The sequence below is a fragment of the Dreissena polymorpha genome, chromosome 2, assembly GCF_020536995.1.
Source record: "Dreissena polymorpha isolate Duluth1 chromosome 2, UMN_Dpol_1.0, whole genome shotgun sequence".
Classification (NCBI taxonomy): Eukaryota; Metazoa; Mollusca; class Bivalvia; order Myida; family Dreissenidae; genus Dreissena; species Dreissena polymorpha.
In genome coordinates, this window is record NC_068356.1 from 111,521,661 (window position 1) to 111,535,912 (window position 14,252).

Here is a 14,252-nt window from a genome sequence, read left to right on the forward strand (position 1 = left end):
TATCATTTGATGTAATTAATTTATATTCTAATATACCGCATACTCTTGGTTTAGAAGCTATTGATTATTGGCTTCAAAAATATCCAGATTCGGTTAATGAAAGGTTTTCGCAACGGTTTATAAAAGAAGGCATAAAAATAATACTTGAAAATAATAACTTTAATTTTGATGATAAGTACTACAACCAATCTAAAGGGACTGCAATGGGTACTAAATTCGCGCCAACATACGCTACATTGGTAGTGGGATTTTTAGAACAAAAACTATATGCAAGAATTGGATCAATTTATAATGATGAATTTCTTTCTTTTATAAAAACATTTTGGAAAAGATTTCTAGACGATTGCTTTATTTTCTGGACAAAATTTCCCCATGAAATTCAAAACTTTTATACTATTTTAAACAACTTACATTCGGATATCAAGTTTACAATGCAAACAAGCACACTCGAGTTACCATTTCTTGATATATTGATTATAAAAAACAATACTGAAATTAATACTGATATATATTACAAAGAAACTGATTCTAAACAATATCTTAATTTTACCTCGTAATAATAAATACACAAAGATAAATATTCCTTTCACTTTAGCGAAACGGATCTGCACCATAGTTTCGAATGATAAACTTAAACTAAAACGTTTAAATGAACTTAAGCATTCCCTTATTCAAAGAAAATATCCACAATCTATTATAAATACAGGTATTAAAAAAGCACTTTCCATCCCTAAACATGAATTACTTTCAAAATCAACACAAAAAGACTAGAGTAATATAATTCCATTTATTTCAACACAAAATCCAAAAAATAAAGAACTGTTTGGCGTATTAAAAAACAACATTGACATTGTACAAACAGACCCGGTTATGACTAAAATAATTTCAAATCAGAAGATAAAAAAATGTAAGCGACAGCCACCTAATTTAAAACGTCTGATAACCGAATCTTACTTTTCATCTCAAGAACCAAGAGTATCCAAATGTAATGACCCTAGATGCGCCCTGTGTGGTTATATTATTGAAGGGAATTCTTTTGATTTTAATGGCAAAATGTTCAAAATAAAAACTAATATGTCATGTGATATACAAAATGTGATTTATGTATTAGTATGCAATGGATGCAAACAATATTATATAGGCCAAACTGGCGATAAACTTAGAAATAGGCGATCTGTCCATGAACAACAAATGCGAGACCCCTCAACAAGACAGATGCCTTTAAGTAAACATTTAGATGAATGTTCACATAATGAACCAAAATTTAAAATATTTCCATTTTATAAGCTATTTTCGAACAATATTTCAGCTAGGTTAGCAAAAGAACAACATTTTATACATGTATTTAAACCCAAATTAAATTTCATTTAATATTTATTGACGTTATGACGTCATAATTGATATGACGTTATCTCCATGACATTTTGACGTTGTAATATATTGTATAATGCCCTGATGAGCTATGCGAAACGCGTTGGCTAAATCAATATATTTTTAAAATCTCAGACACGTGTTTTTACTTTTATTATATATATATATATATATATATATATATATATATATATATATTGGGAGCATATAAAAATTAACATTCTCTACCATTGTTTTAACAGCAGAGACTAAATAGTAGCACACCTTTATTCAATTTCAAACAACCAAAACAAAACAAATGAGCCGTGTAAAACAAGGGGAGCGATTTGTTGAGACAGATCAATACGTACAATTGATTTTAACTAGCAGAAACAGGCTATAACAACGAGTTGAGTGTATTTAATTAACCAAAATGAAACAGATAAATACATACAATTGATTGTAGCTCATAGAAATAGTCTATATGAACGAGTTGAGCATGTATTTTATGAATCAGAATGAATGATACTTATTATACCTGGCAAACATCTCCTAACAGTGAAAAACAAGAAACCGTCGGAGACGGGTGATGCTCCCCAAAGTGTTTTTGTCACAATATTGCACTATATATTCAGATAAAAGGAAACGTCTTGAGGGCACAGTAGTTGGGGAGACAAGATTTTTTTTTATAGAAAATTTCAAAGGGCCATAACTCTTCCGGTCATTAGTTGCTGAGAAATAGCCCGGACAAGAATTGCACTGTATGTACAGTTAATGGAAAATTTCAAACATTTCAAAGGGTCAAAACTCTGTGAAAAATCATCCGACCAGAACCTGCTGATAATATGCACACATCATCGTATTTGGTCAGAGGTTCCAGGTTTAAAGATGGCTGGTTGAGCCAAGATTTATCTACCCTTCATTAAACAAGCTGGTTTCAATTTGTACTGTTGCACTCGTAACTGTGGGAGCTATGGGAGGCGTAACAATGGGCTCGCCCTGAAAAGTATAAATTTGACCATGAGGAAAAATTCTTTGGTGCAGAAAGTTTACCACCTATTTATTTATAGTTATTTGTATATAAGCAGTCATAATTGCATTAAGCCAACATGTAATCGATTTCCTTTCGTATACATGTATGAGATCTTTCAAACAAATTCTTAGTTAGAGTGACATACTTTACTCATGAGCAAAATAGGCTTCAAGATACTTGATCAACGCAGAACGTTGAATTATATTACAAACGCAAATATAATATAATTCCACGTTCTTTGTTGATCAAGTATCTTGAAGCCTATTTGATTTTGCAAAATATAAAACCACATCAAATATAGATCTAACCGTTTGTCGATACAACATCATTCATCAGTACTAAGAATATAAACAATAATATAATATCAGGATATCATGGCCTATCATAAGTAAATACATATCTATGATGTCTTGCACACATGTTCTAAAGCTCAAAACTATTGCAAATGTTTTGGTAGAAGCTTTTAAACTTAGATATGATAAAGTAAATCGCTTAGCTGCTGTATAATTGCATGTTTACACAAATGTATGTATCGCATAGTCTTACCTGATTTTGTTATTATGCAAGCGTCTTTTATTGTCATATCTGATTATACTTGAATATCTTATATTGTTATTTGTATGATTCGCTGTCTTGGCCATATTTCTTTTGAATATATGTTCCTGGCCAAAGGCAGAATTCCGCATTGCCAATGACTTATTAAATGAAATTTATTGCAAATAAGTTTGGTGACATGTTTGCACAAATGTGTGATACTTTTTTGTGACACTCACTTCATCGATTATAAACGTCCTTGTAGGTGCGCTTTTGTGTGTAATTGAACTTACGAAAATGCACATACTTTTCACATTGTCCAAACCAACATTTTCAATTTCATGTGATTGGTAGACAATAACACAATTTCATCAGTATAAAATACTTATGTGTGTGAATTATAAATTAAATGCATTAAAAAATTGAACTTACAAAGCTAAAAATTATTCAATAAGTTTTCAAACGTACATAATACAAATTTAAAATGCACAAAACATTACCTGTCTTTTCCTGAGGGGAAAACGTTCTTCTGCGGGCTTGGTCTATAAAGCAGAAGTTAACACTTTTGTTGATAAGTAAAAGTGTAATTAAACAGCATCATCATTTCTCCTGATCTGAATGTACGATAATGTACGAATGTAAAGAATTCACTGACATACACACACAACAAATGTGGCCTACGTACAAAACCAATAAACTTTCAAAACATTGTAATTGAGAATAACACGTTCGGATTATCAGTGCAAATCGAAAAAGGTTCTAAAAGAAGTATAATTATAATTAGAATATTACACCTTGTTTTTATTAGCTTTTCATTCCACTGGTATATTCGAGTATAATTAATTACTCTCAACAACAGATACATATTCCTCACGTTTGTACACATGTTTATATTGTGTGTTTGTGGACTTTGTACTTCATTTTTGAAAAATATAAAACAACATCAAATGCAGAACTAACGTTTATCGATACAACATCATTCATCAGTACTAAGAAGGAATCTATTCAGAATACATAAACAATTATATAATGTCAGGATATCCTGGCCTCTCATAAGTAAATACATATCTATGATGTCTTGCACAAATGTTCTTAAGCTAAAACTATTGCAAATGTTTTGGTGGAAGCTTTTAAACTTAGATCTGATAAAGTAAATCGCTTAGCTGCTGTATAATTGCATGTTTACACAAATGCATGTATCGCACAGTCTTACATGTTATTTGTTATTATGCAAGCGTTTTTTAGTATCATATTTATAGCATAGTTAAATATGCTATATTGTAATTGTATGATTCCCTGTCTTGGCAATATTTCTTTTGAATATATGTTCTTGGTCAAAGGCAGAATGCCGCATTGCCAATAAACTATTAAATGAAATTTATTGCAAATTAGTTGTGTTTTTTTGTCATGGCATGTTTGAACAAATGTGTGTTTCTTTTTTGTGACAATCGCTTCATCGATTTCAAACTTACTTGAAGGTGCGCTTTTGTATGTAATTGAAATAACGAAAATGCACATTCGATTCACTTTTTTCAAACCAACATCTTCCATTGCATGTGATTTGTAAACAATATAGCAATTTCATCAGTAAATACGTATGTGTGTGAATTATAAAATAAATGCATTTTAAACATTAAAGGGACTTGTTCACACTTTGATAAATTGACAAAATTAAAAAAAATTGTTTCGGATTTGCAAATTTTCATTGTAGTTATGATATTTGCTTAAAAAAAATACCAAATTGTTTCCATGCTCTAAAATTTCCATTAAATGCAATTTTTGACGATTTGAAAACCTGAAAATTATAAAGCGTCTCAGACGCGAAATGAGTTATTTTTAGTCAGAAATTGTGAATGGGATCCCAACTAGTATACCAGAATGCAGCCTGCGCATGCGCGCTGCGCTTATCCGCTTTTGGTTTACAAACAATGCATCTCATTTCTGTAATCGAAAATATAAAAAAAGAGAAACAAAAGCCGGAGCCAGCGACATCGCTCGAATTTATTCAATCTTGGCGAAAAGACTGAGTGTTTGCAGAACCATAGGAGTATCGTTGGAAAAGACGAATACAGGGTAATGGCTTAAACACGCGAATTGTAAGTCATATTTTAGAAGCTACGTTTAGTTTTTGGCAAGTGTTGCCTTTTTACAAAGGATTTTTAGCAAAAGTTTGGATAGGTATTTAGTTTTATTGTATGGATATTTTACTCTGCAACGAAACCAGATACGCACTGATAACATAATGTGTTCATTGCGCGTTTTAAAATAAGCCTTTATGCCCCTATGCCAAGATGTTCGTATCAATTTAATGAATTCGTTATAACTTATAAGGAACACTCTAACACGAGTCAAATGAAGCATCAAATTAATGTTAAATGATGAATTATGAATGATTAATTTATTCGGTATATATTATATTATAAAATATGCTGGTATGCAAATGTATATGTTATATTATGTAATCAATTATCATGATATGATAATATGATTATACAGTTTATTCCCTGATTTTAACATCAATTTTGTTGTTTCTTTAAATTGATATGTGATCAATTTTATATTCTAAAACAAACCTTCTTTTTAAGGTATTTAGGAAGACGTGCCGGCCAAACTATTGCAAGTTTGATTGTTCAGCATAATGTTAGAACAACAAACTCTTCACCTATGCACTGTCATCAGCCCCCGCCAGGTCCTGGCCTGTCATTTGTGTCACAAGGAAGTACCAGACCTGGTCATGTGTCAGGAATTGGAGAGATAACATCTTACTTAGAGTATGCAAACAATCCTGTCTTAGCATATTTTAATTGATAAAATAATATATTTATATTCAATAAGATTCTATGTGCTTCCTAAAGTTTCTTGGGAATATAATTGCTTTATCATTTTTTTTACCAGAAACTTTTTATTTTATGAAAACCAGAGGATATCCGATAGCTGGTTTGTTTTCTGAACCGTTCAGATAACTTGCATGGTGCTTGGTCATGAAATTATTTCAATGCCATTCTCCTCCAATCTCTAGTTGTACAGTAATTGTCAGTTAGTGACTCAAGTATGATAACTTCATCATATAATAAGATCATACTGGTGAATCAAGTAGCCCAGAAAAGTATTGGTAGGTTCATAAGTTAATACTGGTGAATCAAGTAGCCCAGAAAAGTATTGGTAGGTTCATATGTTAATACTGGTGAATCAAGTAGCCCAGACAAGTATTGGTAGGTTCATAAGTTAATACTGGTAATTCAAGTAGCCCAGAAAAGTATTGGTAGGTTCATAAGTTAATACTGGTGAATCAAGTAGCCCAGAAAAGTATTGGTAGGTTCATAAGTTAATACTGGTGAATCAAGTAGCCAAGAAAAGTATTGGTAGGTTCATAAGTTAATTCTGGTTAATCAAGTAGCCCAAAAAAGTATTGGTAGGTTCATAAGTTAATTCTGGTGAATCAAGTAGCCCAGAATAGTATTGGTAGGTTCATAAGTTAATACTGGCGAATCAAGTAGCCAAGAAAAGTATTGGTAGGTTCATAAGTTAATACTGGTGAATCAAGTAGCCCAGAAAAGTATTGGTATGTTACCTGATTGGCATGATATGAATAAAATAATGTTTAAAATAGCAAACAAATTTCATACATAGTTTTTATGATAAGTTTTAGTGTACATTTCAAAATTACAAATATGCTTATATGTTATTTCAGAGTAAATTGAAGGCAGCCAACAATTGGACGGTGGTGCCAATCAATGAAAACAAGGGATACACGTACATGCACTGAGTACACAGAGATCATCAAAGAAAAAACCCTTCGATCAAAGTTCCTTTTTGATTCAGCTTATCCAAAGCTGATTTCCTCTACAGTTGCCCCTTATATATCCACCTGCGGCTAATGAGGAGCTGCAATACCCAATAGGTCAAGGGCAAGCAACCCGGAAACAATATGAAGATTTACTCATACAAATTGGTACATGGTGTATGTAACTATGTTGTTTTAACTAACTTCAACATAACTGACTATGGGTAGGAACATGTTGTGTGACTTTGGCAGCATGGTTTTATTGGATGTATACCATTGAGTATGAAAGTGCATGTGTGACCCTGGCTGTTTTTTCAGTCAGTAGATGACTTTAGTATTTGAAATGATGCTTGAATGTATTTGTGTAATATGAAGGCGTGACCAAATGTGTGACATTATGGTCGACTGTCCTGTCATCATCATGGTGATAAAATGTGATTTTAATAAGTGAACTGCTTATAAACATAGGGCAGAAATATCATTGATAAAATACTGATGAACAAAGCATACAAGTGCCCTGAAATGCCATGAGAATATGTATTTGAGTTTTAAGTGTGTAAGGTATTGTGAATTTTGTTAATTGTTTTGTTATAAAAATATAGGATCCAAAGTATTCAATCATAGATCACTCTGAAAAAGAAGAATAAGTAAAAACCTTGTCTGGCAAATAACTACATAAATAATGGGCCAAGTTCCAGATTTTTTTGTCACAAGTCAAGACCATTAACAGGAATTGTTGACTCTTATAGGTGTTATGTATCATGATTTGTGTTAAGTTTATTATGGGAGACCCATGATCAAACATGGTGAATTAATTGTTTTGTTATTACAATAGAGGATCCAAAGTATTTGATCATAGGTCACTCTGAAACAGAAGAATTTGTGAAAACCTTGTCTGGCAAATAGCTAAATAAACACCGGGCTCAGCATTTTCCTGATTTTCTGTCACAAGTAAAGACTATGAAAAGGAATTATTGACTCTTTTAGGTATAAGCTACCATTGTCAATTTTGAGTGCGTGCTGCACACCAAATTTGTTTATGTTCCATTAACAATGACATCAAAGCACAATGCTATATAGATTATGTATTGTTTTCCATTGTTTATCAGTCTATAAACAACCATTTATTGTAATAGCCTTACATAAACTGTCATAAAGATGATAAAGTGCTGTTAATCCATTTATAAAAAAATTGGTGGAATTCAGAAATAATCTGATCTGTCAAATGTTGAAAGTTGGAAACAGTTATTCAAAATGTTATCAATTATAGTTTTGTTTCATGAATATAGAGTATTATGTTTTGTGTTCATTATGTTATGGATTGTGTTGTTTTGGTTTAAAATGTTTTAATAAATAACATAAAGAAATAAGCAGCTAGTTGTTCAATTTTGATTTATTATTACATGTATATTACACAGCAAAACATTACTGCAAGAATGTTAAGTGAACACCTTATTATAATATATGTTGAGTTCAACACTGAACAAGAGAATATACATCAATTAAAAACGACTCATAATACATAATTATATGAAACTGCATCATAATTCAAAAGTTAAAGAGCATATAGACAGCTAAAACCTAAATAGGTGAGCCTTGCCCTGGGAAAATGGGGCTTTATGCATGTGCGTAAATTGTCGTACGAGATTAACATGTGCTGATCATACCAATCAGGCAGACAATTGCTGCGTTATTGTATTTTTTGTTGAAAGGGTGTCTCTTAGAGAAAATCCAGATTGGCGGAAAGTGTTGCCCCTGATAAGCCTGTGCAGTCTGCACAGCCTAATCTTGGACAACCTTAAGTACATGCATTATAACCCCTTTTCCTAGAGCGAGGCTCAAATATTTATTAAATGATTGATGAAGTCTTCCACATAACATCTTTTAAGAAACTTTCAGTAAAACATGTTTATTTGATGACAGGCACGGCAAAATCGGTAGTAAATTCATAGTATTAATTTGTGTTACATTATAATACTTACATATTGAAAAAGTTTGAATATGCATTGCTAGAATACATGTTAATTTTCTAAGAACTGCCCCTTTTATTCAAGGAATACTGTATGTATGCCCCTGTAATATTTCTGACAAAAGAACAAGATAAATAAATAATGATTAATAGAACAGTAAACTTGGTTTTCATTTTGATAATTATGTTCTTATTATTTACACTATATTGAAAGAAATAAGATTACATCATTTAATAAAGGATGCATTACTGAAGATTCAAATTTAAAACAACCGTTTATCCACTTAAATGTTGCAAGCATTTTTTAAACAACAAGACTAAAAAAGCTGTTAACAATAATTTTATTAACTACTTCCTTTAAAAAAAAAGGCAGGTACAGTTTTGTTGTCGTCCCGTTGAAGGTGTCCATGTATTCAAAGGATGTACTGTGATCAATCTGTGTCCTCCACATCTTCAGTGTCAACACGTTGTTCCAAAACGTTTCCTGGATAAGGAGAGTGAGAGGATCAGTCACCACTTAACCGTTTTTCTGAAAAATATGAACACATAAAAAACTCAAAACCCCTTGCTAAATCTATCTATATATATATATATATATATATATATATATATATATATATATATATATATATATATATATATATATATATATTAGCTGTTATTGTCCAACTTTTTAAGATGCAGGAACATAATGGCCACTGTTTCGACAGTAAATGAGTTAAATTTTCTACACTTTTGATTTTAAGCTGAGACAATTACATGAGTAGTTTTACGTGTTCTATATTCATATTACAAGCAACAATATTTGATAAAGATAAAATGCATGACTAATTCCGTTAAACAGGCCCACAGACAAATAAAATATTTGATATAGATAAAATGCATTGATAATTCCGTCAAACAGTCCACAGAAAAATAACATATTTGAAATAGATAAAGTGCATTATTAATTCTGTTAAACAGGCCCACAGAAAAATAAACATGAAAAATGGGTCATATTCAACAACAGTAAACATACTGGTCTCTGGCTTGTACAGTATTGTCAGGACATGCCACAACAAAGCTGGTCTTCATCATGGTCTACCAAATGGACAATTCTTGCAAACACACCATCATGGTTAGCTTGAGGATGGTCCAAGCTGGGCCAGGACAGGCTGTCAGTGATAACTGCTGACTGTCTGGCAGCAATTTCATTCAACAGCTTCTGTATAAGTAAGGTGGTCTATGATATCCTTGAAAAGACATTTCTGCATTTAACAATAAATGTTTTGAACATAAAGCTAAGAATTTTGACACAAGATGTAGCTACATGTACATATAGAATTTTTTAGTTTTCATGACACCATTTTTAAACATTCCTGTCAGTTTTTTTGTAAAATTTCAATATTCACCTAGTGTAGTGTAGGATCATTTTTTAAATTCTTTGCTCATGTAGCAACACAGTTTTACATACAAAGACGTTGTTTTATATATCAACAATTAGTGCGTTGAACTGTGTTTTTTCTGTTTCCATTCAAGAATATTGTGAAATGACATATAAAAAAATTCAATGAAATCTCAACTTGCCTGAATATCTGAAAACATTATCTACAAATTATTTCAATATTCTCAAATGAAATCAACAGAAAAAATGCAGCTAAATAAGTATACCTTTTCTGTTTCTTGTACCAAAGTGACAAAATCCAGTGATCCCTTCTTCATAAACTTCTTGGTTTAATTATGGTTGTATCCTATTGAAAAAGTAAATACACAATTTAAACGACTTTTTAAAACTATTTATGGTCTCTATTAAAAAAGTGAGTTGTAAATATGTGGTATTATTATCTAATAAGTTTTCTTTGACATTCAGGAAATCAAACCTTGAGGATATTCAAAACAATTGAAAAATAGAGGAATATCCAGAATATTCTTGGCTTTTACAAATATAATGATACATGCATTTCAGATGACCTGTATTTGATTTATTCAAAATACAATGTACTGTTGAAATACACATTTATCAAAATATATACATGCTTTGCTAAATTAACAAAGAATATAAAAACAAAATACTTCAAATAAAGAAACAAAAAGATGCACGAAAATAAATTGGGGCGAGTTGTCTCTTGGTTGGAGTGAGTGACCATATGTTTGATGAGGGTTTGTTTTGGGGCAAGTTGGTATTGGGGCGAGTTGTCTGGCGCCAGCTACATGCATTTGATGCCATGAATTACTAAACTGTGTTACTATTTTCAAAAATAGTTTGGTTATTCAGTTTATTTATAAAATAGCTGTGCAGAAGAAACTGATATAAATACATTAACCCTTTGCATGCTGGGAAATTTGTCATCTGCTTAATGTCATCCGCTGAATTTCTAAAATTAGCCATTTCTTCGATATTTTTCAAAGAATACTATCAGAATAGCAAACAGTTTGGATCCTGATGAGACGCCATGTTCTGTGGCGTCTCATCTGGAACCAAACTGTTTGAAAGGCCTTCAAAATTCGGTTCCAGCGCTCAAAGGGTTAACTATGAGTTTTGGTTTTAAATTAATAAACTACCAGTACCATTCAAATGCATTTTAGTTAATAATAAATGTCATTGTCATATAACACACAATAATGAATATGTCAATAAATGCACAGCATCTTGAATTGCCTGCCAACAAATAATGTTGTCACTGTCAGTTATGAGGAAAGAAAAAGATACTGTAATGTTTAAATTATCTCAGTACTCCAAGGCTAATGATAAATTTAATTTATTTGCGCGAATACTTAAGTTAATTCTGTATTCAACTTGGCTTTTAATTTTAGTCTCTGTCTGTAACTTAAGTGTAAACGAGAGAATCAGTATTTACGCGTTCTGTGATGTATATGCATATACTTATGTAACGAAAACGAATCATTTGATCAGTTATACTATTTTAATCTACTTTTATAAAAAAAAAATCATACGCACTATTGAGTTTTACAATAAAAAAACATATTTTACCTTCTTCTTCCGTGTTTGACAATAGAGATTCCGCCATATTTGTTGTTGTTGTTGTTGTTGTCACAATGCGTGTTTATATTTAAATTTATATTTAAAATCTATATTTAGTCGGGGAAAAAAACGATCCAAGGGTCAGTGGTTCGAGCCTTGTCGCGGCTTACTTTTTTCTTTCTTATTTTAACTTTATTTTTGTTTTATACTGGAGCACGTTATTTGCGATGTTTAAATTTATGAATTTAAAGCATTAAATGAAAAACTTAAAAAAAATGCAATTTAAGTATGAACAAGCCGCTTTAAACTTACAAAGTTATTAATAATTCAATAAATTTTCAAACGTACATAATACAAATTTAAAATGCACAAAACATTACCTGTCTTTCCCTTTCCAGCGGACGTTGTTATGTGGGCCTATTCTATAAAACAGAAGTTAACACTTTCGTTTATAAGTAAAAATGTAATTAAACGTGGTATTGTGTTAATCTATGCTAATTTGGGTAATTTCCAAAAGTATAATAAAATGAGATGTATCAATTGTTGTTAATGGTGTAAGTATGTTTACCTGTTGTTTGCCTCGTAATTTCTTTAAACAATCTAAAAAAACGACAACATAATTTGTCAGACTTCTTATTTAGGGAACAATCAATATGGTATTCTTACATTACTAATAGGTTGGAAATAACTACATGCAATCACATTATATATAATTGTTACTTCCTATGTAAGTTTTATAAAACAATAATATAAATGAAGAATGTACCTTGGCCATACCTTAAACGTGTCGAATGATGTGCAAATTGTTCTCCAACTTACACGATTTGTTATTTTATTAATTAAAACATTCTATATTATTATTCTACTGGATTTCGGGAGAGCGTTTTGTGTAAGAAATCATACAACCTTTTGTGTATGGAAACGACACTGCTATGAGTATACATTCGCATATAACCAGAAAGGGGACGAGAATAGTCATTTCCACCATGATCAGAACTTTCTTGCGAACAAACAGCTGAAATCAAGTATTCAAGTATTCATACTTTAAATACAATAACTTGTAATAAAATGTGTAGAATGGCCAATTTTGAGTATGATGTTAAATGAAAGTATAATAAAATAACACGTTGGAAGCGTAAATCAAGACATTTTGTCTTGTGTTAACGTGTGTATAAGTATAGCATTATTTTCACAAATTATGCGTGGTTTTACTCATATATTAAGATTAAGTATCAAATCCACAATAGATATGTTTTGCAAAACATATAAACTACATGTATACCATTTGGTCTCGTTTTTGTTGCACCTGTTGACTGTGGAGCGATTGTTGTTGAACCTATTGGCTTCGGAGGAACTCTAGGAATGCACTGGTAAGTCCCGTAAACATCTTCACTAATTTTGTGTACTCGCAAACTCCAACCCAGAGATGTTCCTTGTATGGTATATGTTGAATTGTCTTTCGATGGATCCACCAAATGACAAGACTGTACAACCGGATTTGGTTCGCATTTCGCGATAGTTCTGTTTTCAGTTGTGTCTACTTTGACAAACATGTAGGTATAACTGTCCTCTGCCCAACATTCAATGTCAACATATGCCTTTGCAACTGTAGTTGTCTTCGGTAACTGTTTAATATAATCATTTGAAGCTACAAGTGTAGCTGAAAACAAGCAAATCATATATTATATTATCTTAATCATAATTAGAACAATAAAACTTAATACAACCACTTCCGAAAATTTGAATTTGCATAGAAGAATTAAAATAAAAGAGATAAACTGACACTGAGCAGCATTTTGGCTGTGTAACAAATGTCTGGCATCAGAGTCAAATGTTAGAGTTTGAAATTGCATGCTTATTTCTTTTGAAAATAAGCTACAGGTATATGCGAATGTCAGTGTATATGGTATGCCACATCGCATATTCATAACTGATTATGAACGTTGCTAGCTTTGAATACCGTTTCGAAAAATATTAAGGATCTTGTTAGATCATGCGTGTCAAGATTAAAGTAAAAATGTGTACTTTTTTCTATAGTTTTAAGCAGCGACATGTGTTTTTTCATGGCTTGAACTTTGACCGCGTCAGACCTCATTCGTACCGCAAAAAACATAATTTCGGTGTCTTACATACATTCAGCTTCAGATTGGCCATTACATTACGAAAATTACTCAAATGGTGTGGACATGCATTCCTTATAATACAGTAAACCTTTAACTATAGTTACCTTGAGCCAAAAACAAACTTATCCAAACGAGAAATCGCATTATCTGAAACAGAACACAAACAGACCATAATGAACTCTGATGAACATCGTTGTTCTTGTATTAAAATATGGTTGATGCGTATCATGTTATTGTAATTGAAAATAGCAATCTATTTGATACCAAACATGTAGATATGTCTTGGATAGAATTGCCAAATAATATATGTGTAGCACTCCTTCAGTAACACACTGCTACACTTAACAATATTATACATACATTCCCATTCAATGAATTGTTACAATGACCACAATCAATTATTATATTTACATGAAAAACAATGGGCCTAGTAAAAAAACACTGTCAAACGTTTTACACAGGAATAGATTAGAATATGCGTACAGTAAATATCTGGT

The 14,252-nt window shown here is 31.4% G+C and overlaps 1 long non-coding RNA gene across 1 annotated transcript; it reads right to left on the reverse strand.

The window, feature by feature from the left end:
- Positions 1-8,971: 8,971 nt before the first annotated feature.
- Positions 8,972-11,695, reverse strand: LOC127865524 (uncharacterized). Its single transcript, XR_008042646.1, has 4 exons — positions 11,642-11,695; positions 10,321-10,400; positions 9,689-9,874; positions 8,972-9,199 (listed from the first exon to the last, which is right to left on the reverse strand). It is a non-coding gene; the product is annotated as an uncharacterized LOC127865524 (long non-coding RNA).
- Positions 11,696-14,252: the final 2,557 nt, after the last annotated feature.